Raw genomic sequence first — 21,384 nt, forward strand, 5'->3', positions numbered from 1 at the left:
ACAACCTGTCACGTGGTGAGCTGTCATTCCCGACAGTGTGTGTCAAAAACATGTTGAAACACTGAGAATTACAACATTACTAGGAATCAGAAGGCAACCAAAACCAGATTTGTATTATATTGTATTTTTTAACATGACCTTTTATTTTATTTATTACTATTATTTTCTTTCTTTTTCTCTTTCTTTCTTTCTTTCTTTCTTTCTTTCTTTCTTTCTTTCTTTCTTTCTTTCTTTCTTTCTTTCTTTCTTTCTTTCTTTCTTTCTTTCTTCTCTTTCTTTCTTTTTGCATTTTGTAATATTTATTTAGCTTTTTATTTAAACGTTGTATGTGTAGCTCTGTTCCCCTGGTGTCAACTTTGTATGTGTATATAAGTAATAATGTTCATACACTTTATATTTTCTTGAATACAAAAAAAGGGCCTGCTAGGATTTTAGATCCACTATGCGTTAAATATGTGTGTGGGAATTACAGCCTAAAAAAATCAAGCAATATTTAAAATATTATATTTTTTCTCTGATTTTATCAAAACCTTATTTGTAGAAAAGTATTTAATGGTGACTGTTTCTTTTTATCAAAAACTGGGCAGGCATTTAATAATCGTGACCACAAATCAGAGGTGGTAAAAGTACTAAGAATATGACTTATACATTATGTAAAATACACTCACTGTTACTTATTAGTAAAAGTTGTGCATTCAAAACTGTACTGTAGAAGTGAAAAAGTATTAGCATCAACATATTGAGGAATAAAAGTAAAAATGTACTCACTATGCAGAATAGCCCATTTAAGCACCAACTATTTAAAAATTACATATTATAACTATTAATGCTATTAATGTGTTCATCATTTGAATTTTGCATTTGGTAAAGGTGGGGTTTATTGAAATGACTCTACCGCTTGGTATCTTACACTTCAATATTATTAGGCTATGTATCTGTCGATTCATATTTTCTATAAATAACTTATATCTGCAAAGTGAGTTGTAACTAAGTCTGGAAAATAAATGTAGCGTTGTAGAAAGCACAACATCTGCCTTCAAAATGTAGTGGTGTACATTTATATAGTAGCATAATGTAAAAATATAATCAAGGAAAGTACGAGTAACTCAATGTTTCATTTAACCCTCCTATTGTCTTCGTTCGCCACTCCCATACAGTGGCGGTTCTAGACCAATTTGACTGGGGGGGCCACTGGGGGGCCAGTTATTTTCTGAGGGGGGCACAATAAATGCAGGACGAAAAAGAGAACTAGACAGTATGAAGTAATTGTGCATAAGAAAACAATGCAATACAGTTATTGGTATTTGTTTCAGTACACTTATTTATTTCAGATATATCTTATAGTTATTACTGTTAGCTTCAGCTTAAGTTATAGTACAATTTTTGCACTAACACCATATCATATTCATATAAAAATAAAGGCAATGAACATCTACAATTACACGGATACAATAGTTTAACTCACCTTCAATTATCGTGGTAGTCTCTCAAAACGTAGGTTTCAATCAGTCTTTCTTGGATGCAACAGCCTCTGATGATCTGAGATGAAAAGTGTTTGTTTTTCGCGTGCTTCAGCCGGACAGTGAAAGTGAGTGCACCGCTCTAATGGGTCCTGAGTGCACCGCTCTAATGGGTCCTGAGTGCACCGCTCTAATGGGTCCGACTAGAATGACGAATAACGTTAGTTCCGCCTATTCCGTCATTCAATAAATCGTGTAATAAATCATACATTTTTCATTTTTAGGGGGGCCACAGGGGGGTCAGAGGTCAGTGTTAGGGGGTAACTGCCCCCCCCCCCCCCCCCCTAGAACCGCCCCTGCTCCCATACAATGTTATATCTACATATCAGACTGTGGGATTGTCCACCCCTGACTGGTATGAGGATATATCCATTAGCACAAAAACAGAGGTCAGAATTAAGCTAACTAATACAGAACTGAAATACTGAAATACAGAACCCTGCATATTATGGGAATAATATAGTAGACTGGCATTTATATTGAGTTACACTAAACTGTACTGGTGTATCTAATAAAGTAGCTAGTGGGTGTGGTAAAGGTAGGTCTAAATGAATACCCGGGCTGTTTTCACGTTTTTTTGTTGTTTAATTAATTTGTAAAATATATGTTTTTTTATCCTTGTGTCTCTGTAAACTGTAAACATATATGTACTTTTATTGACCAGCAGAGGGCAGCCTCAAGTCATTCTGCTAAACTAGACAAGGAGGAGAGTCAGTCTGAAATCATTGTTCATTTTCATCTCCAAGGATTTCAAAGCTGAAGTAAATCAGTCAAATACAACAAAAATAACATATATTTGTATCTGTTTGCCACATAAGTAAACAATGACTATCAATGGGAAATGGCTTCAGTTAAAAACAGCATGCAGTGTGCTGTATGGAATTAAATTAGTATGTTCTCTGATTTGGTTGTTAAAAAAACATCATGATCATCAGAATTTGACATGTGGTCAATCATACACACCCATCCACACTGGGAGGGGAAAACAGACTGATCAGAAATACTATCAAACAGTATCCATTGTTTATTATGTGTATAGTTGAAGAGCACTTTACACTGTGACCACCATAACAGAGTTATGTATTATAATGATTTGTAATAGCGTTAATGTCTCCACAATGAATCCCGAGTAGACCGACCACCTAGAAACTGGGTCAAGCCAGCAGATGTAACGGAACACGTCTGAGCAGCATTTTCAAAATAAAAGTTGGGTTACATGTTTGAGTCATAAAGGTGCAGTGATAATAATAATACTTAATTATCCAGTGGTGGATAGCAATAAAGTGCATGCATTTAAGTACTGTACATAAGTACATTTTTGAAGTACTTGGGCATTACATTAGTATGGTTATACATGCAATACAAAAAAAGGGGAACCAAAAATAAGGAACAAAGACACAAAATAAACCTGATACTGTGCCAACAGTGCCATGATCTGCTTCTTGAAAAATATAGGAGAAAAAAAAGGTGTTATCATGGTCTTCTTTCGAAGGGGGGGCCAGTGCCACAGGGGGGATGTGGACACCACTTACAAATACATAGCCTAATTTTTTACCGTTTCAGGTGCGACATTGTTTGTTGTTTTATTTTGAAGCCAGCACCCTCGCACTTCCTGTCCCACCCTGTCTGACTCCGTGTGTCTTGGCGCGGCTGTCCGCTGCTCTCTGATGTTGAAGCTTCTCAGAAGGAAAGACCTGTCTGTCCTGAGCGAGAGTGAAAGGTACTGAGGGGAGAGCACAGCACACTTTCTGGACCCGGAGTTTGTTTGTACTTTTAGAGAAGTTACTCCCCCCGTACCTTTCCGCCGGGTTTTAAGGGAAAACCAACAAAATCGTGCGGTAAGGAGCTGGAACCCATCAGATACTTGTAAGCGTGGATGCGAGGCTCTGTTTGAATCAACATCATGGACGGCTGATTCGCACACTTCATTGACCTTACAGGTAAGTTCGAGGCAGTACATGTATTAAGAGGATAAGGTCAAACAGAAATAAGCGTGAATAAAAGCTGTTACTTGTTGGGGTAAAATACTTTTCTTCAGTTAAACAAGACCCTTAAATTGCCTACCCTACTTAGGCTTTCTACCACCAGCGAAAATTGTAGTCGACAAACTTTTCATTCATTAAAACGTCGAATATTAGACAAACGTAGTTCTGTAAACGTGAGTTTTCCACAAAGAATCATGCAAAAGTAACATTTTAAATCTTGCTTTTACTTTAGTGCTCATTTATTTTTTTGGAATAGGTCATTTAACATAAAACACATTGAAAATGACTAATAAACCAATGAAATATCGACTAAAACAGATTATTCGTTTTAATAGACTATGAAGACGCCCCCTTGTGTGATGCATGTTGTTACATTCAATATCAAATTGTATTTCATATCACAAAGTGTTAATTCATTATTTGAAGGTCTGAAATGGCAGATCTTTTTTTAATTATAATTGTGTAGGTGGGTGCAGGACATTTGAATACACTTGCTTTGATTTTACAGCCAAACATCAGACACACTCAGACTAGACTGCTCCCGACAATGGGCATACAGTAGCTCCTGACTACAGAGAGCACTGGTCTCACACACACCATGCACACACGCTTTTGTCAGCTGATGTCGGAATGTGTGTGTGAGCCACATGTCAAATGCCTTGTTCACCTGCTAGCATTCTGCTGGACACACACAGCTGCCTGTTTATCACTTGATGTTGGAAACAAGTGATCTGCTTTGACATTGTTTATTGAACTTGGCATTAGAGTTCAATCAGTGGCTTTTAGATATGTGATCGTTCTCAGGGATCTCTGTCATTGATGGCTGGTGATGATGGACAAGGATGAATTTGTCCCTCTTTTGTCTTGCTTTAATGATACACTCCGAGCCTTTCCAGTTACACCTCACCCCTAGACTTTGCAGAGAAACGTTGAAATGCTTTATAATATAGGTAGTGTACAGCATAGAAGATAAGCAATGTACTGGTGTGGACAGGGGCAACAGCAAAACACACCTAAAAGGAAGGCCCGCACTTAAAAAAAAACAATCCCAGTTTAAGTGTACTAAGTGTTACAATGCTACCCGCTTTACCTTGCATTAAAAGAGCTCCATCCTAAGGGGAACTCAAGCTGGATCTATCTATGCTCTCTTTAAAGCCTCCACACTCAATTGACAAAAACATTAATTTTACCTCGCAGATCACTGTTTTGTCAAACAATTCTGATGGCCTCAGTAACTCGTCTAAAACTCGTCTGAATTTAAGGTTTCTCAAATATGCTGCTCCTTCCACAGCAGTACAATGCTCTACTGTAGGGAATACACTCACTACGGATAACTAACTCATACAACCCCATTTCAAACAATCCAAACTATCCTTTCTTAAATGTTTTGGGAGCATATTTCATATACAGCCCATGTTAAGATTCTTGTGGTTCGATAGTGAAGCCTTTAACCTCATTTTCCTCTTTTCTCTGGTTTTGCTTGGGGTCCCAAAAGCATCCAGATATTTTGAATGTCTGGCCATCTGCTTGCTAAGGGTCTGTTCCAGAAGCCCAGTATCACATTACCCACACTTGACTGTGGGGGATGAATGAAAGTGTGTGGGTTTATAGCACTATCAGAGACATGTTCAATCTGTCAATCAAAAATACAACTAGAACAAACCTATGAGTTACACTGGTTGCTAAATAATTAGAATGGAACATAAAGCTTTTATTTTCATACCCTTTTTAATACTCCTTATGGGCCTTAGGTCAACACCGTTAGCTAGATGGTTTACTTACACAGGTTCTATATACAACATTAAGTTAATCTTCAAGTTGTGTGTCTTGACCTAGACTCAATTCTGTTATCAATGACATTTTGTATACAGTAGGCAGTGTTTCCAACAGATCTGAAATATACTTGGGGGGGTGGTGGTAGCGGGGGGGGGGGGGGGGTCGAGGTGATGTGCCTTTGTGACGTGCAACAACATTACATTACATTGCATTTAGCTGACGCTTTTATCCAAAGCGACTTACAATAAGTGCGTTCGACCAACAAAATACAACTTGAAGAAAACAGAATCATAACAACATGAACCTTTCTGTTGGTCGCTTGTTAGCAGACCCTTCACGCGATGGCAGAGCGAACAGGTACAGGCAGGGCCCATAGTGATAGCCCTATAGTTTAAATCTACTACCCACAAATAAACACATGGACATGGGTTACTATTTAAAAAAAAATGGTAAATGTATTTAGGAACCTATCCATGTGATTTTAAGTAGGGATGGGCCTCAAATCCTCTAGGGGGGTCCGGGAGCATGCTCCCCCGGTAAGATATTTTTTTTAAATGATGGAGTTAAATGCATCAATGTGGTGCACTTTGAGGGGAAAATAAAGAGACTAGATCTATGGGAACACCTATGAAACATAACTATATACATTTCAATAATCATAAGAACATGGCCATAACCAATAACATCCCATTTCCAATATGAAAAAAACACTGACACTTGTTTATTTATTTATTTTTGGTTCATTTATAGTTGTGAGTGTCTGTGCTCCTGAATCAGCCTCTCCTGTCTCCCTCCTCTCCCCCCCTCCTCTTTGAGGCAGCAGCAAAGACTAGTTTTAGCTCTCAACAAGTTTTAAAAGTGTATCTTACCTTTTTTCACCTATTTAACTTTTTATTTTGTATTCATGCATATTTTACTAATCACTACCGCTCAAATGGAAATATGTGTTTACATAAATGGTGACCAAACTGTTTGAGACCCACTGAGAACTTAGACTAAGTTAACTATCTAAACACTCAAGAGTCCTTTACCTCATCTGAGCTGAGGTTATCCCGAGCTTGAATGACACACAGAGACCAAGTCACAAGTCTTCATGTATTAATCTTCGTAGATATATGTGTTGAAATGTAGCTGCTCCTCCACATTGCTTTTATCCTGTCATGTTATACTAATCTGTCTATTGAACTGCTGTGAAGCGAGTTTGGCTACAATTCTTGTAATAGGTGCGATACAAATATAAAGCTTATTACTAATATTAATATTATTATTGTAAATTACCTTTTAATATGTCCAACTATATTTAAAATGAGTTAACTTTTGGAGAAGTGATTATATGTGTATGCCAATATTTTCCTTTGGTAAAGTTTTCGTTTTGCACTTTTATTTTGATAGTAATAAGATCGGGACTCTTATTTTGAAGGAACTTTTACCAGTTAAATCAGTTTACTGATAAAGATTAAGCCCCAGAAAGCACATGTCTACTTAGCATGCAAAATGACATCATTCTGCATGTTAAGTAGCCATGTGCTTTCGTGTTATCGGCTGAATCTTTATTTATTGATTAGATCACGTTACTCTGATGATAGTGTTCAACACAGCCTATACTGTATGTCTGAACTCGATCCTTAGAGTAATGTGTTACGGAGCCTTCTCTTCAATCTTGTTTCCACATAACATAACAAGCATTTTGCGCTGCTCTTTTCCAATGTGGAAGCAGAATGTGTGAAAGCATACAGCATGATGCGGGGTGTGTCCTAGACATGTTTAGACTGGAACAGCGGGGGCCAGTCCGTGAACTCGCCTCACAGGTGCACAAGCCAGGATAGAGGACATCAGACTCCAGAGAAAACTTGCTCGAGTCCAAGTAGGAGCGTCAATGTACAAGTCGAGTCCGAGTCATCGTGGGGGGGGAAATTCACGAGTCCGAGTCGCGTCAATCAGTGCGCGAGTCCGAGTCGAGTCACGAGTCCCGAAAATCGGCACTCGAGTCCGACTCGAGTATGAGTCCAGGACTCGAATACTCCATCTCTGGTGTGAGGCATGCCACTTAACAGGCCAGGCCATCGGGAAACCCCCCGGTCCTCCCGATGGCCAGTCCGGGACTGGGTACAGGAGGCGTAGAGCGAGGGATCATTGTCCACCATCGCAGATGGCGTCGTGGTCACGGATGAAAAAGAAAAAAAAATTATTTAAAAAAAAACAAACCTGAATGGGTCGCGAAATATACTTGGGCGGCCGTTAATATACCTGGGCGGCCCGCCCAAGTATAGTCTATGTGTGGGAAACCCTGAAACTTGTTGAGAGAAAACTAGTCTTTGCTGCTGCCTCAAAGAGGTGCTGGGGGGAGAGGAGGGAGACAGGAGAGGCTGATTCAGGAGCACAGACACACTCACAACTATAAATGAACCAAAAATAAATTAATAAACAAGTTTCAGTTTTTTTCATATTGGAAATGGTATGTTATTGGTTATGGCCATGATTTTATGATTATTGAAATGTATACAGTTCTGTTTAATATAGGTGTTTCCATAGATCTAGTCTCTTTATTTTCCCCTCAAAATGCACCAGATTGATGCATTTAACTCCAAAATAAAATCTTACCGGGGGGGCATGCCCCTGGACCCCCTTAGAGGATTTGAGGTCGACCCCCACTAAAAATCACATGGATAGGTTCCTAAATACATTTATAAATACATAATTATTTTTTAAATAGTAACTCATTTCCATATGTTCGTGTGTGGGTAGTAGATTTAAACTATAGGGCTATCATTATGGACCCTGCCTGTACCTGTTCGCTCTGCCATCGCGTTAAGGGTCTGCTAACAAGCGACCAACAGAAAGGTTAATGTTAATGTTGATGCACTCCACCTCAACCCCCCCCCCCCCCCTCCCTTGCTACCACCACCCCCCCCAAGTATATTTCAGATCTGTGGGAAACACTGGCAGTTAATGGACCAGCACCAGAGGCGTTCTCATACACACAGGTGTTGGAGCTGTTCTTCATGAAATCCCAGAAGGATGAAGTTCTCTGACAAACAGTGCCATCTTTGTGCAAAATGATTATACAGGAATGAAAAGTCAATAAATAAACATGTTGTTAAAACTTTTTTTTTTTGTGGACAGCCAGTCACCCTGTGTGAGGCAGGCCACTTAACAGGCCAGAAGGAGGCGAGATCAGAGCAAGGGAGCGAGGGATCATTGTCCACAAGTTAATCGATCGCAGATGGCGTCGTGGTCACGGACGAATACAAAAACTTATTAAAAAAAAAACGTATAAAAAAACCAAACAAAAAAAAAACTAAATGGGTTGCGAAATATACTTGGGCGGCCGTTAACATACCTGGGCGGCCCGCCCAAGTATAGTCTATGTGTGGGAAACCCTGGATCGGCATTTTTAGAGAGCACCGATCGATCAGTAGAGAGTGAGTATCGGCCGATATCTATCGGCGGCCGATCGATCTGAGTATCCCTACTGGCCAAGATAGAACCCATTAATGTTTGGAGCGTATCAAATTACGTTCTGTATACAAGCATTATTTCTATACTTATGGAAAAGGCTATGCAAGCCTTTGTTGTCCGTTGATGTCTTCAGTAATATGTTTGACTTGTCTGGTAACCTTTTACAACATCAGTCAGTTTTGGGGTTCCATGTGAGCCAGAGATAATCTGCTTGTAAAGCCAAAACAACATTGCAGGGCCGTTGCCATCACTGCGTGCAGCGCTATTGAAATCAAACTATGGGCTGATTATTCTCATTAAGGGGCACGCAGGAAGTGGTTTGGTCTACTATCCGGACCTCGATCCTCTCAAACACACGCAGAGGGTGAATGGGTCGAAGGCCACTTCAGCTGCAGCTGGTCATTGAAAAGCGATGCTCTGCAGCTGAAACCACTATTTTCCAGCACTGTCTGTGAATCATAAAAAGTGAGACTGCTGGGCACGTATGCGGCGAGGACAGGGTGATGTGATTTACGGGCGCCAAGTGTCGGTCACACCGTAGGTTAAGTAGTTTGCTTCTCCACAGCGTGAGAAATGGAAATGAGTGGGAACATTAAAGGAAAAGGGAGTGTTTATGCTTTTGAAATCAGACGCCAAGTGAACCCTCCTCAGCATGCTTTCTAATCTCTTCGTCTCAGGTGTCACATACCGTAGTAGGTTGTAGTATATATATTTTTTGTATTTTGTCAAACTAGAATTTCGTCACCTGGGTGATGCATTGTCAGGATGATGGGATACGATGAGTGTCCAATACACTTGTCAAATTATGCAGATTGGTCCATTTCAGAATAATATATATGATATGTTTTTATAATGATTGATCATTAAAGTGTTCTCAAAGCTGGTGAAGGTGCAGCTAGTTTGAATGACTTTGTATACTTGACTGTAGCTGTGATTAAAGTCTTATTTAAGTGTTGATTATATTTCACATTATTATTCCAAATCTGTAAAGTAAAGGTACAAAATAAATGTAGTGGAGTATAAGTACAGGATTTATCACTGAATTGTAGTGGAGTAGAAGTACAACGTAGCAAAACATGGAAATACTCAAGTTAAGTACAAGTATCTCAAAATTGTACAGTACTTGAGTAAATGTATGTAGTTATTTACCACCTCTGGATTTTATAAGCATACGATAAGGCATCTTGAACAGAATAATGGAGTGTATAACAAGCCATGTGGATCTTAGGTGTGTAACTTTGAGAGAATGCGCATGCCAACATTTTGATGATAGAAGTATTTTGGGCGTTCCCCATATCGGCTACTGCAACAGCTGGTGGACCCTCATGGTACATTCTTCTGCGTGTGTGTGTGTGTTTGAGTTTAAATGGGGTGTGGGAGTGGAGATTGCAGAGAACACTTGCTGGGGCACCACTGAAGCCACAGGCATCCTTGGGAAGATAAGGGAAAATGAACGGCATTGTGCAAGCCCTAAACCCATATTTCCCTCTGCTCAGCACGCAACTTTCTTTTTTTCCCAGACATACTAGAAAATACTTCATAAAAGGTTGACCCTAGTTAAGATATGCCGGCTATCTGCTTGGTAGATTGGATCTGAGGCCTCCAAAAGCCCTCGAGGGAGTTTGGCTGATGGGTAAATTGGCAGCTTAATAAATACTTATTTTCATTAGCAACAAGCGTCTATCCAATGTACTTAAAAGGAAATCCCCTCATTCCTCTCATCCTTCTTACCATACACACTCTTAGACAGAGGTGAGGAGGAAGGAGACCGTTTTATCAAGAAAAGCAGATTTATCATGACACATATGTCCTCATGTCCTTTTGAATTCACTCACTCGTAAAAGTTTACTTTCTCGTTGGGCAAAGTCAATTGGAAAACATTGTTGTCAAGCTGTAATCAAGTTGTGGTCTTTTTTCGGGATATGTATAATTCGTGAATTGGATATGATCCGCTTAATTTACACACAATCACCAGACCCTTGTTTAAAACCTGGCAAATCAAGTGTGTTGTAATGAATGAATGTTGATTTAGAAATTACATTTTCAGGGTTGACTGATTTGGAGTTAATTTGTATATTTTGACTGATATTGGATAAGGGAACTTTTATTAACATTTTCATTGAAATGAATATTATTAGGGATGATTGTTAAGATTCAAAATGTATATGTTTGTTCTTGGGATTTGTTTGGGAAAATAGAATCTCTCGTCCCTCACACATTTGGTGAGATGGGAAATGAGTGACTCCTGATTGGTCTATGTATTTTTTTTTTTGGAGTAGACTTACCTGTAGCAGTAACAAGGACACATTTAGGATATGTTCTATAATTGGGAAATTGCCTTTCTTAGCCCATTTCTGAACACTGAGACATTGATAATGCTAAACAGTTATGCGTGACAACTTCACTTGAGAAAAGACACATTTCAAATACAAACACGCAGTTACATAATAAAGTGTTTAAACTCAAACAGAATGATTTGAAAATGAGCAACATCCCAAATGTCAATGAAACCATTTACTGTAATTCAGCAAGATTAGCCATTATGATGTAAAAAGTAAGCATCTATTACCGTATTTCAGTAATGACATCCTTCTTTGGAAATTACTCACGCCATATTAAATCCAGAGGGTGTGGTTCTTTATTGTTGCGAGGCAGCTCTCAGCCAGGGACAGTTGTGTACCACCAGCCTCTTTCCCCTTACCCAGCTCCCAGGAGGGCCCAGCCTGTAGACACAACCTTACACCCCAGCTGCTTTTACTTCACTGCCTCAGGCCATGTTAACTAAAGCATCAGAATATATATGTTCCTTTTGTGTATTCAGTAAGGTAAGTCTTTGCAACATCTAAATAACTGGAATACAATCTCGAGCTTGGTTATTTGGATAATGCAATGTTTAATTTGAGTTGTTTCACACAATGACTGACCATTTGATCAGATGTTATTTTTCAACACAAGTTCAATTAATGTATCCCTGTATGGGGACCTTTACGCTTGTGTGCACTATATTACTTAGCTGGTTATTTACATCAACTAGTTGTGTGCAAGACAGTTTTTTAGGACAAATTCCGACTGCAGAATTGAGCTTTGTCTCTGATCTGGATTCAACTACTCGGGGTAATTCCACAAATGCTTCACAAAAACAATATCACTGATAACCCTGCATTCACTGCTGGTGACTATGAGCTGATTCAGACAACCCTCGCCCCTAAAAATGGCCCTAAAAAGTGGCTAATTATGACCCATATGTATGTTTAGTGTCAGGATCCGACCTCTGGTAGACGTAAAAAAGATGATGGACAGAAAGTAGGAAATTTGATGACGAAGTATAAAAAGGGACAAATGACGCATAAGGAGGATGGATGGATGAGTAAAATGTATATTAGCCCAAAACTAGATCTCTTCGTACATCCAACCAAGTAGTTTGGGTTTATTTACAAGGTTAACCAATAACCACGTTTTACAAACTGCAGTTTCACAACCGTTTCCGGAGTCCTTTGCAAACAACCTATACTGCCCTCAAGGTATGAGGACGCGTTGGGCTCATTGATTAGTACACTTACACCAAATTAACAAACATTTATTAATTGGAATGAGGGCTTCCCGTTCTGTCTGTTCCCCTTCTGTCTACATTTGAGCCTCTGACTGCCAGACAGTTCCTATGTGGGCCCAGTTGCCTGTAGCCAGAAACATAAACCCACCTCCCCCTAAGCTGTTGCCCCTGACTCCCAGCAGCAGGCCTCTGGACAGTTGCCTTTCGACCCAGTACAGCTATGCTAGCCATCTGCCCGACTCACAGGTGGAGCGTTCCCTTTCTTGAAGAAATGCCTCTGCATTTGTCTGAGGGTTTTTTCTGGTGTGAGTTGCGGCTTTGGTGGTACTGGCAACTGTCACTTAATGCCCTGAAATGTAATCCTGAAAGTTACACCCCCACTGGCTTTTGATAGGTTGCATTGTTAGTTTTCAAGATGGGCTTGAATTAACTGCTTCTGTTAGCAAGGAATCACCAGTAGTCAATGAATTGATCAATATCATTTGCACTTGTTAAGATAACATTGTGGGAATTGATTGATCAAACAAACCTGATTCAACTGCTGCACCATGCTGTCAATCAAGCTAATGGATTTTGGGATTTACCTGTTTGTAGACCAGGTCTAGAGGCTACCGCTAAGTCAGCTTTCTCCTTCTATTGTCTGTAGGGGCTTACTATTGTACGGGGGGGCTCATCCTCAGGTTTATCAGCAGTGAAGCGGAGTGTCAGATTAGATCTTGGTAGACAGTGGATGGGTTATATATCGCCCTAGGCTATTCAAGAAAAGGATATTTTCCTGGAGGGCCACATCTTTCTGCGACTCTTGATAAGCCCATTGATTAGCGCATACCATGTGGTTTACTTGTCTGTTTTAAACAATCACTAATATAAATAAGGGTTTTCCATGACTATTTGAATTTTATAGCTGAATTAAATATTTACTGAGCCCTAGTTTTTTACAGTTTTGTTGAATTATTCCTGTGAATTCAACATTCAATACGTATTGTTATATATTTGTATATATTTCTCATGGAGAACCCAAAAAGATATTAAGGTTTACTCTTTTACCTCCGGTGTAGGATGCTTTCATATCCTACATTTATGGAATCGATCTGCTATGCTTCTTTCCCACCTCTTTTTGGTTTCTTGTAATTTAAGCAGATTCGCAAAGTATTCACACTTGGGAATCAGCTCACTCTGTAGTTCTGACTTTTATGTTATGATGTAAGTGAAAGTAAAATCCTCTTAAGTCTCCCACTGTTTAATAAAAGGCTAAGGCAATGTAATAAGGTTGAAGATTAAACCATAATGCCACAAGAGCCAGTCTGCCTGCCACCCAGTATGAAGTCGGCAGATAAAGCTGGCCACTGGTGTACTTAAAAGCCTTGTGAGTAAACCCATGTGTGGGTATTTTTTTCCTCTTAATTAATCGGCATGCTGTTCTCTGCATATCAGACTGTATGCAAGAACTGGTAATATCTCAAGGAAAAAACATATGTGGTCTGTTAATAGGTGATACAACCTAAGAAGAGAATACTGATATTGCCCTAATGCATTGACATCACTTTAAATGTCTACACTTGTAGTCATTTTGGACTGTCAAAGTCTGATATTCAACGGCCTAACTTCACAGATCAAAGTTCACGACTTTGCCTGGATTTATGTGGCAACTGAAAACAAATCTACCACGCCAATTTTATTGATATGATTGATTTTGAAGCAATGCTGATTTCAAGGCCTTTAACATTGTTTCGGATACAATTACGACCCAGAATACATTTTACGTATCCTACAATGCAAACTGAAAACCCACCAGTGTCCTTTTTTACCTTGGCCATTAAATAAATACAAAAAATAGTGCATACATAGTTTAGCCCATTTGAATCTGATGCACCAGCACCTACAATAGCTTGGCTTATTTGTAGGCAATATACCTGCACTTTTTTCTTGTGTTTTTGAATTTGGTTTAATTTATGGTAATTGCACAAAAATGTCAACTAAATAAAATGTAATGTTAAATGATTGCTCGACGGGAAAAGGTGATCTTATTCTCTGTGAGATTTGTACAGAAAGTTGGTATTGAACCTAAAAAGTGGCTTTAAATGACCTTTTCCTTCAAACTGACAGATACATGCTTTTCTGCTGAATTATTCCAAGCCTTTGTGTGGCTGCTCACTTACTGTTTTATTAGATCTGGAGAGGAGATAGCTACTGTTCTGAACACACTCTATAATTTAGTAAAGGACCTTGGCCCTTAGGCAGAGAAAAACCATGATTCTGTGCGTTTGCTCCAAATTCAGCAGCTGCAGCAGCATGAGGAGGAAATCATTTAGATGGTTTGTTTGACCGGTTTGAACATGGCAGTCAGTAAGTCTGCCTCATTTCTTTGATCCAGTTGGCAGTGAACCACAATGAAAACATGCAGGCTTATTAACGTGAAGCCACGATTATTGACATGAGTAACCTAGAATCCCTGGGGAAATTGTTCTCGTGCTGGGTTTTCAGTATACACTCACAAGGCCTTTTTGACTTGGCTGTTTCTGGAATTGTTTAGCGTCCAATGCCAGTTCACCAGGTTTATTTTAAGAAACACTAAACAACAATTGTGTGTCTCACTCTACGAAGAATCATTCGTTATAAAGAAATGAAGCGAAAACAAGTTTAATAAAAGTTGGGTACTTGGAGAGCACAGACCTTCCCCAAGGATGTTTGCATTAGTCTAACCCAGGGGTGCCCAACCTTTTTTGAACCGAGAGCTACTTTTAAATTTGCCAGTCAGCCGAGATCTACCAGTCCAAATAGAGAGGCGTAGCCATTACTGACAGCCTACTACCAGGCAAATAGTACACTTCTACTTGTATAAAACTGACCTTTGTACGATGAATACTTCATAAAATACTGCAGATCCTTTATTTTACCTCTTTCTAATCTACACACATACAAGTATTTAACTGAAGTTACACAACAGTGTTGTTGATACGGAGTTGGAGTTTATTCACACGTCACTACAGTGGGTAATGTTTTCAAGAAACATTGAACAGTGCTGCCACATATGACACAGGAAGAAAAGAAAAGACTCTGAACCCTTTCTTTGCCATTATATAAAAATAGTGTTGCTACAAAAGTATAAATTAGGCTTACTAATAAGACAACTCAGATCTGAAGCTACACAGGAATCTGCTGCCAAAGTGCAATAAAAAAGACAAAATTAATAGAATCAAACCCTTTTTTTGTTGCATTTTAGTAGATTATAAAAAGAAATGCCTTTTAAAATAGGATGCAAGCAACTCTAGTTTCTTAACCTGAATTGATAATAGACTATAATCAATTTAAGTTTGCATTCTTATACCATTTTGTACAATAATTATAATGAATAAGTTCAAACAAACTAAAACTTACAGCAGATTAATAACGGTATCTAACTTGAGTTTTTATTATATCAAAAACCTGTTGAAATGCTTCTGTTATTTTTACTGTCCCCAAAAAGCGCGTCGGCAGCCTCCAGGAATGCTTCTTTCACAACTTCGCCGTCTTTGAAAGACTTAATGTGTTTCGCAAGAACGTGACTGACACGATAATATGCTATGGTAGCAGCCTTGCTCTTGTTGTTGGGCCTGGTGAAAATGGACTGCTGTGCATTTAGCTGTCCTTTCAGGCCCCTCCCCTTTTGGGAGCGTAGGGCAGAATTAGGAGGGAATTCCGTCTCGTAGCGTTTGTGCACTGTTTTGAAATGCCGCTCCTAAATGACCCTTCTTCGATAAAGCCACGCTCGCATTGCAGATGAGACAGATGGACTTTGAATTGGAATAGATACAAAAATAATCATCCTCCCACTCGGAGTTAAAATTATATATTTTGGGCTTTTTTGCTTCTGCCATAATTGTGTGTGTGCGGACTGTCACTCCTGTTGACATGGACAACGTCAGCGAAATAGTGCCCACTGCCCACCAGCCACGCCCCCACACATGGGGTCACGCCGGCCAATCACAAAGCTTTGGTGCGTTCAAGTGCATTATTCTGGCACGGGAAGATTATGTTATAGGACATTAACGATAAAACAGAATATTGTTGTTCTATTTTTAGACACATCTCGCGATCGACTGGGAATCTCCCCGCGATCGACCGGTCGATCGCGATCGACTGGTTGGGCACCCCTGGTCTAACCGGTCCAACATTTAATCAGTTCTTCCGTCGCCCAACCCACCCTTCCACCGAGTTTAATAAAAATTGGACCAGTTATTTTTTCGTTATCCTGCTGATAAATGGACACACCAAACAACAAACAGTCATCTGATTTTAGATACATAACAGTTTGCAGTCATCAGTGATGCAACAATTGTTTTCCATTAATAGTTTTTAAAAGCCCCGAAACTCACCAGTGGTTTACACTTTGAGAACCGGTTAATGCATTGGTACTAAGCTCATTCAACTTTCAATAAAATATGCATTAGGTCCGGCAGGAATTTCCCGTTAAGAGAAATTAAGATATTAATGCTCAGTGCTTTGTTTAGATTTTACGGATGTAACAGAAGGAGAGGTGGTCCAGCAGTCGTTGGGGGGGTTAACCAAACACAGTACAGTGTGTCTGGGTGCAGAAGAGGAGTATAGATTTTCACGGTGGTTACAGCACAGCTGACCACACAGTGAGAGAACAGAAGGGAACGACAAACACAGTAACCAGATATGTACAGTCCTGAATGTGTGACAGCTTGGCATTTTTCTTGTCTTTTTGGTAACACTTTTACACAAATTAACCATCAACTAGTTGTTAATTAACATGCATATTAGCAGTATATTGGCTCTTTATTAGTCATTATAAAACACTTATTAATGCCTTATTCTGCATGACCATATTCTACAAGTAATAAGCCATTAGTTGAGTTTTTCCTCAACTAATGGCCAACTAATTAACCCTCTAATTAGTGCTTATTTATTGCAAGTAAGGAAGTGGTTGTACATGAGTTTTGGTCTTAATATGAGCTCAATATGCTCAATATATATCAATATGCTCAATATATGCCTAATAAGGCAGTAGTACCACAAGAATAGTAATTCTACCATAATAACACTTATTAACAAGACATGAAATTATAAGTCTTAATTGTGTCTAAATAATTCAAAATGTGGTATTTATATCTAAGAATAATAATAGCAAGGTGATATTGACCTGTATGTTTCATATTTGCACATTTATATATTTGTAAAATTTGTACTGAAGGTTAGTAGGGGTGCAACAACTAATCGACTTAGTCTATTAAAATCGATTACCAAATTAGTTGCCAACTAATTCAGTCGTCGATTCGTTGGTGACGTCATCACATGGGTTTTACGCGCCGTTAAGCTCCAACGTTATTGGTCTTTTTATCGGTACTGGAGACATTTAAAAAATATATGTCATGTATTATTGCTACAAAAACATTATATCGCAGTCTTAGTGTCGCCAACTCGTTTCTAATATGCAAAAAGACAAACAAATGCGTCTATGATGTGTTTTCGATCAGACGAGATCTCTCTCCCCCGTCTGTGTGCGAGGGGGCGGGGCAGTTTACACACACGCAGCTGCTACATGGAGCAACACACACTGCGGAGATGGCGGAGAAAACGCGCTCCGAGGTGTGGTTAAACTTTACCCGTCTTGATGTGGACAATGCTCGTTGCCAAAAGTGCAATAAGTGTTTAGCATGTAAGGGCGGTAACACGAGCAATTTGTCTAAACATTTAGCAAAAGTGCTCCACATTCAGACGGAGGAATGCACCGGGTTCGACTGTCTTTCTAGTAGCCCTGTAGCCCCCCCATCCACGAGTAACGTTTCCACGTCAGGTGTTATGTATGCTAGAAGCAACACACAGAGTTAACTACATTATACAAACATGGGGTAATGATTAGAGGAAACTGAGTTATTTATTTTGTTAAAGTTTCAGCTATTCTGTTTACAGTTCTGTCATCAGATTATTTAATATGATTTGTTAAAACATTGTTGTTTCTTTTGATGTGAAATATTATTTATTTAATTTAAATAAAAAGCAATGTTAATTTTGTTCAAAATGTGTTAAGTTAATTTAATAATATATGTATTTTTGAATCAAGTATTCATCTTTATTGTCTTCATTGTTAGTTTCCACATGCCTAAAACAACCTCAAGCTACATCTAAAAGTTGATGGCTAAACAAGAGCGTTTGTGAAATTGTGCAAGGCATACAGTAATAGTCTGAATAGTCGATGTATAGTTTCATTAATCGATAGATTAATCGATTATCAAATTAGTCGTTTGTTGCAGCCCTAAAGGTTAGACAGGAAAACGGGTACAGGAAGTAGGAGAAAGTGAACTGAACTAGCATGGCAGTAGACATCAATGAGTCGACTGCTACTAATTTTCCCTTTGCAACCTGAAGAGTAAAAGGGTAAATTCCGTCCGAAAGCAATGACTGTAAGTGTAATCCTCACGCTTACACTGTAAGGATTAGTAACATGTATTGTGTTTATGTGATGACATTTGGAGATGTTTAAACCAGGGCTGCCAACACTCACGCATTGAGCGTGAGAGTCACGCAATTAACCCATATCTCACGCACTCACGCCACACTTGCCTTTCCTCACGCTAAGTTTTCGTCCAAAATAAATGTATATAAATATAAAAATAAAGTGAAGGAACAGCAAACCGAGCGGTCTACGAAATGAGACGTTCTTCTGGCTTAGTTCAGTAAAGTTGGAACGATATTGGGAGATTCTGATTTCACGGATCAATAACTCATGAACAAAACGTTATTCAGACACAACTGACGTCTCCTAAGTACCGTGGTAAGGTTGACAACGAACTACAATCACATTTTGATCAAAAAAAGCCAATACGCGCCGTCCTCCGAGCTGGACACATTACATTGGTCTCTATCTGCAGCCGGAGAAGAAACGAGTGCTCAGGGACCGTCTGCAAAGTGCAACTCCGAAAAAAGAGAATACAATAATATTCAATCACTATTATACAGCTTATTACTACCAAACTCACTACACACATCAATAGTCTCCTGTGTGTCATACTACAGCAAGGAGTTTGGAAGAATATGCTTTTGAATAATTTTGAGGAATATTTATAATGTAAAATCTTCAATAAATATGGCATCATCTTAAATAACTTTACTATTATACAGTATATTTCTACCAAACTCACTATTTGCATTGTTGTTGTTAGCATCTGGTTAGCTTAACGGATATTAAAAGCTGCTTCTAAAACAAGGAAAGGGAGAGCTCTCTCCTGTCAGACTGAGAGAGATAACTACAGCTCAGTGAGGTAAGAGACTCTCTGTTTAGATAGTTCACTTTAGTCTAGTTATCTCAGTGGGTCTCAAACGTTTTGGTCACCATTTATGAGAATAAATGAAAAACAGTTATGAAATACTATATGACAGTAAAACAAGAATATAGTTTAAAAGGCGAGTAATTTGTAAAATATCCATAAAGAAAAAGAAAATATGTTTACCATAAATTCATTTAGCTCTCAAAGTGCACAAGGTTGATGCATTTAACTTCAATATTTAAAAAAAAAAAAATCTTCCCGGGGGTGCATGCCCCCGGACCCCCCTAGAGGAGGTAAGGACCCCTCCCCACTTATAAAATAGCACTTTACCTCTGCTTACACCTATATGCCATTTTATATGCTGTGAGCTGATTATCGAGCCTTCATTGTAAGAGTCGCGGGTACACTGTGCGTATTCCACTGTAGCGCCCAGTACATTAATGGGAAACCCTAGTTTGTACGTGTTCAATACATTTGTAACACTGTACACATGAACGTTTCTTTTTTCGGTTCACCAAAAAAAAATCTCACTCCAAGCTGAACTCAAATGTTGGCAGCCCTGTTTAAACGGTTTAAACACAATGAGAAAATGCGTTAGCATTCGCGCTAGCGTAGGCTACACGGTAGCGTTAGCATACATGCTAGCATTAGCCATACTAGCCTGTACCATTCTTATTATACATCCATGGCCTGTACACATGCTTATTGCACAGCTAGCATTAGCTATATTTACCTTGTTTACACTTAGTGGTCCTATGTGTTAATATGTGTATGTTACACTTGCATGTATGAGATCATTAAGTGCCTTGTAACTTCTTTTTGTATAGTTTAACTCTGTTTGAATGTCAGTGGACTGCAAATAATTCAATAAAGGAGCATGGCTGCTCATTCCCTGGCTCTCAAAAGAGTTTGGCTAGCTGTTTAATGTTCACACTGAGACAGTACAACACACAGAGAGAACAGTACACCTATTGTGTAAGAACATACAAGCAGGTCACACAGTATGATCACAAATAAATAAAATGTGTTAAAAAAAAATCTGTTATTAAAACGTACAGGCTGCTATGTGTTCTCAGCCTTGGAGAAACTTGACATGTTTTGGTATGTGTCTGAACCTCTCTTTAGTGGTTCATTAATAAAACAGATATTTCAACGTGTGCCTACTTTGTTCATGTACTGTTGAGGTTAATTTCAGTAGTTGTGCTATAATGTATTTACAAAGTGTGAAGAGGAGGCAACTTTAGATCAGGGAACATGTTCAGCTCAATTAGAGTCAAACTACTAGCTTATTGGTTATGAACAAGACTTCACTTTAGAATAGGGAACATGTTCTTAGATATAAATAAATATATAGAAATGTTATTGATTGGGATAAACCCCTTGAGATGCACCATCTCGTTTTCAAGGGGGTCCCGACAATAGCAACAACTTACAGACTTATAAACAAAAAGACAAAATGCAAAACATGACACACAAGACAAACCACATACAGTCTGTTAAGTGAAATTCAAGCAATGCACACAATCATTACAATTGCAGACAGTCAAGCAAATCAGTTTAATCAATATCAGTTATAACAAGTACAGACCAGTTGAAAGTGAGATAACAATGCATGTTTAAATATACCCAATGATGCAAGAGATCTAATGGCAGCAGGTAAAGTATTCCAGTCAGTTGGGGCTTTAAACATGATACCTAATTAGAGTCAAACTACTAGCTTATTGGTTATGAACAAGACTTCACTTTAAAATAGGGAACATGTTCTTAGATATAAATACCTAATTTTGAGTTATTTAGACTTAATTAACACTTATAGTTTCATG

The 21,384-nt window shown here is 38.8% G+C and overlaps 1 protein-coding gene across 1 annotated transcript in view; it reads left to right on the plus strand.

Moving 5' to 3' along the window:
- Window positions 1-3,162: 3,162 nt before the first annotated feature.
- LOC117532888 (plexin-B1-like) overlaps window positions 3,163-21,384 on the plus strand; it is a 92,905-nt gene continuing 74,683 nt past the window's right edge. The window contains 1 exon segment of the mRNA XM_034196473.1: window positions 3,163-3,460. The gene's annotated coding sequence lies outside the window, so the exon portion shown is untranslated.

This window comes from Gymnodraco acuticeps, unplaced genomic scaffold (assembly GCF_902827175.1).
Source record: "Gymnodraco acuticeps unplaced genomic scaffold, fGymAcu1.1, whole genome shotgun sequence".
NCBI lineage: Eukaryota > Metazoa > Chordata > Actinopteri > Perciformes > Bathydraconidae > Gymnodraco > Gymnodraco acuticeps.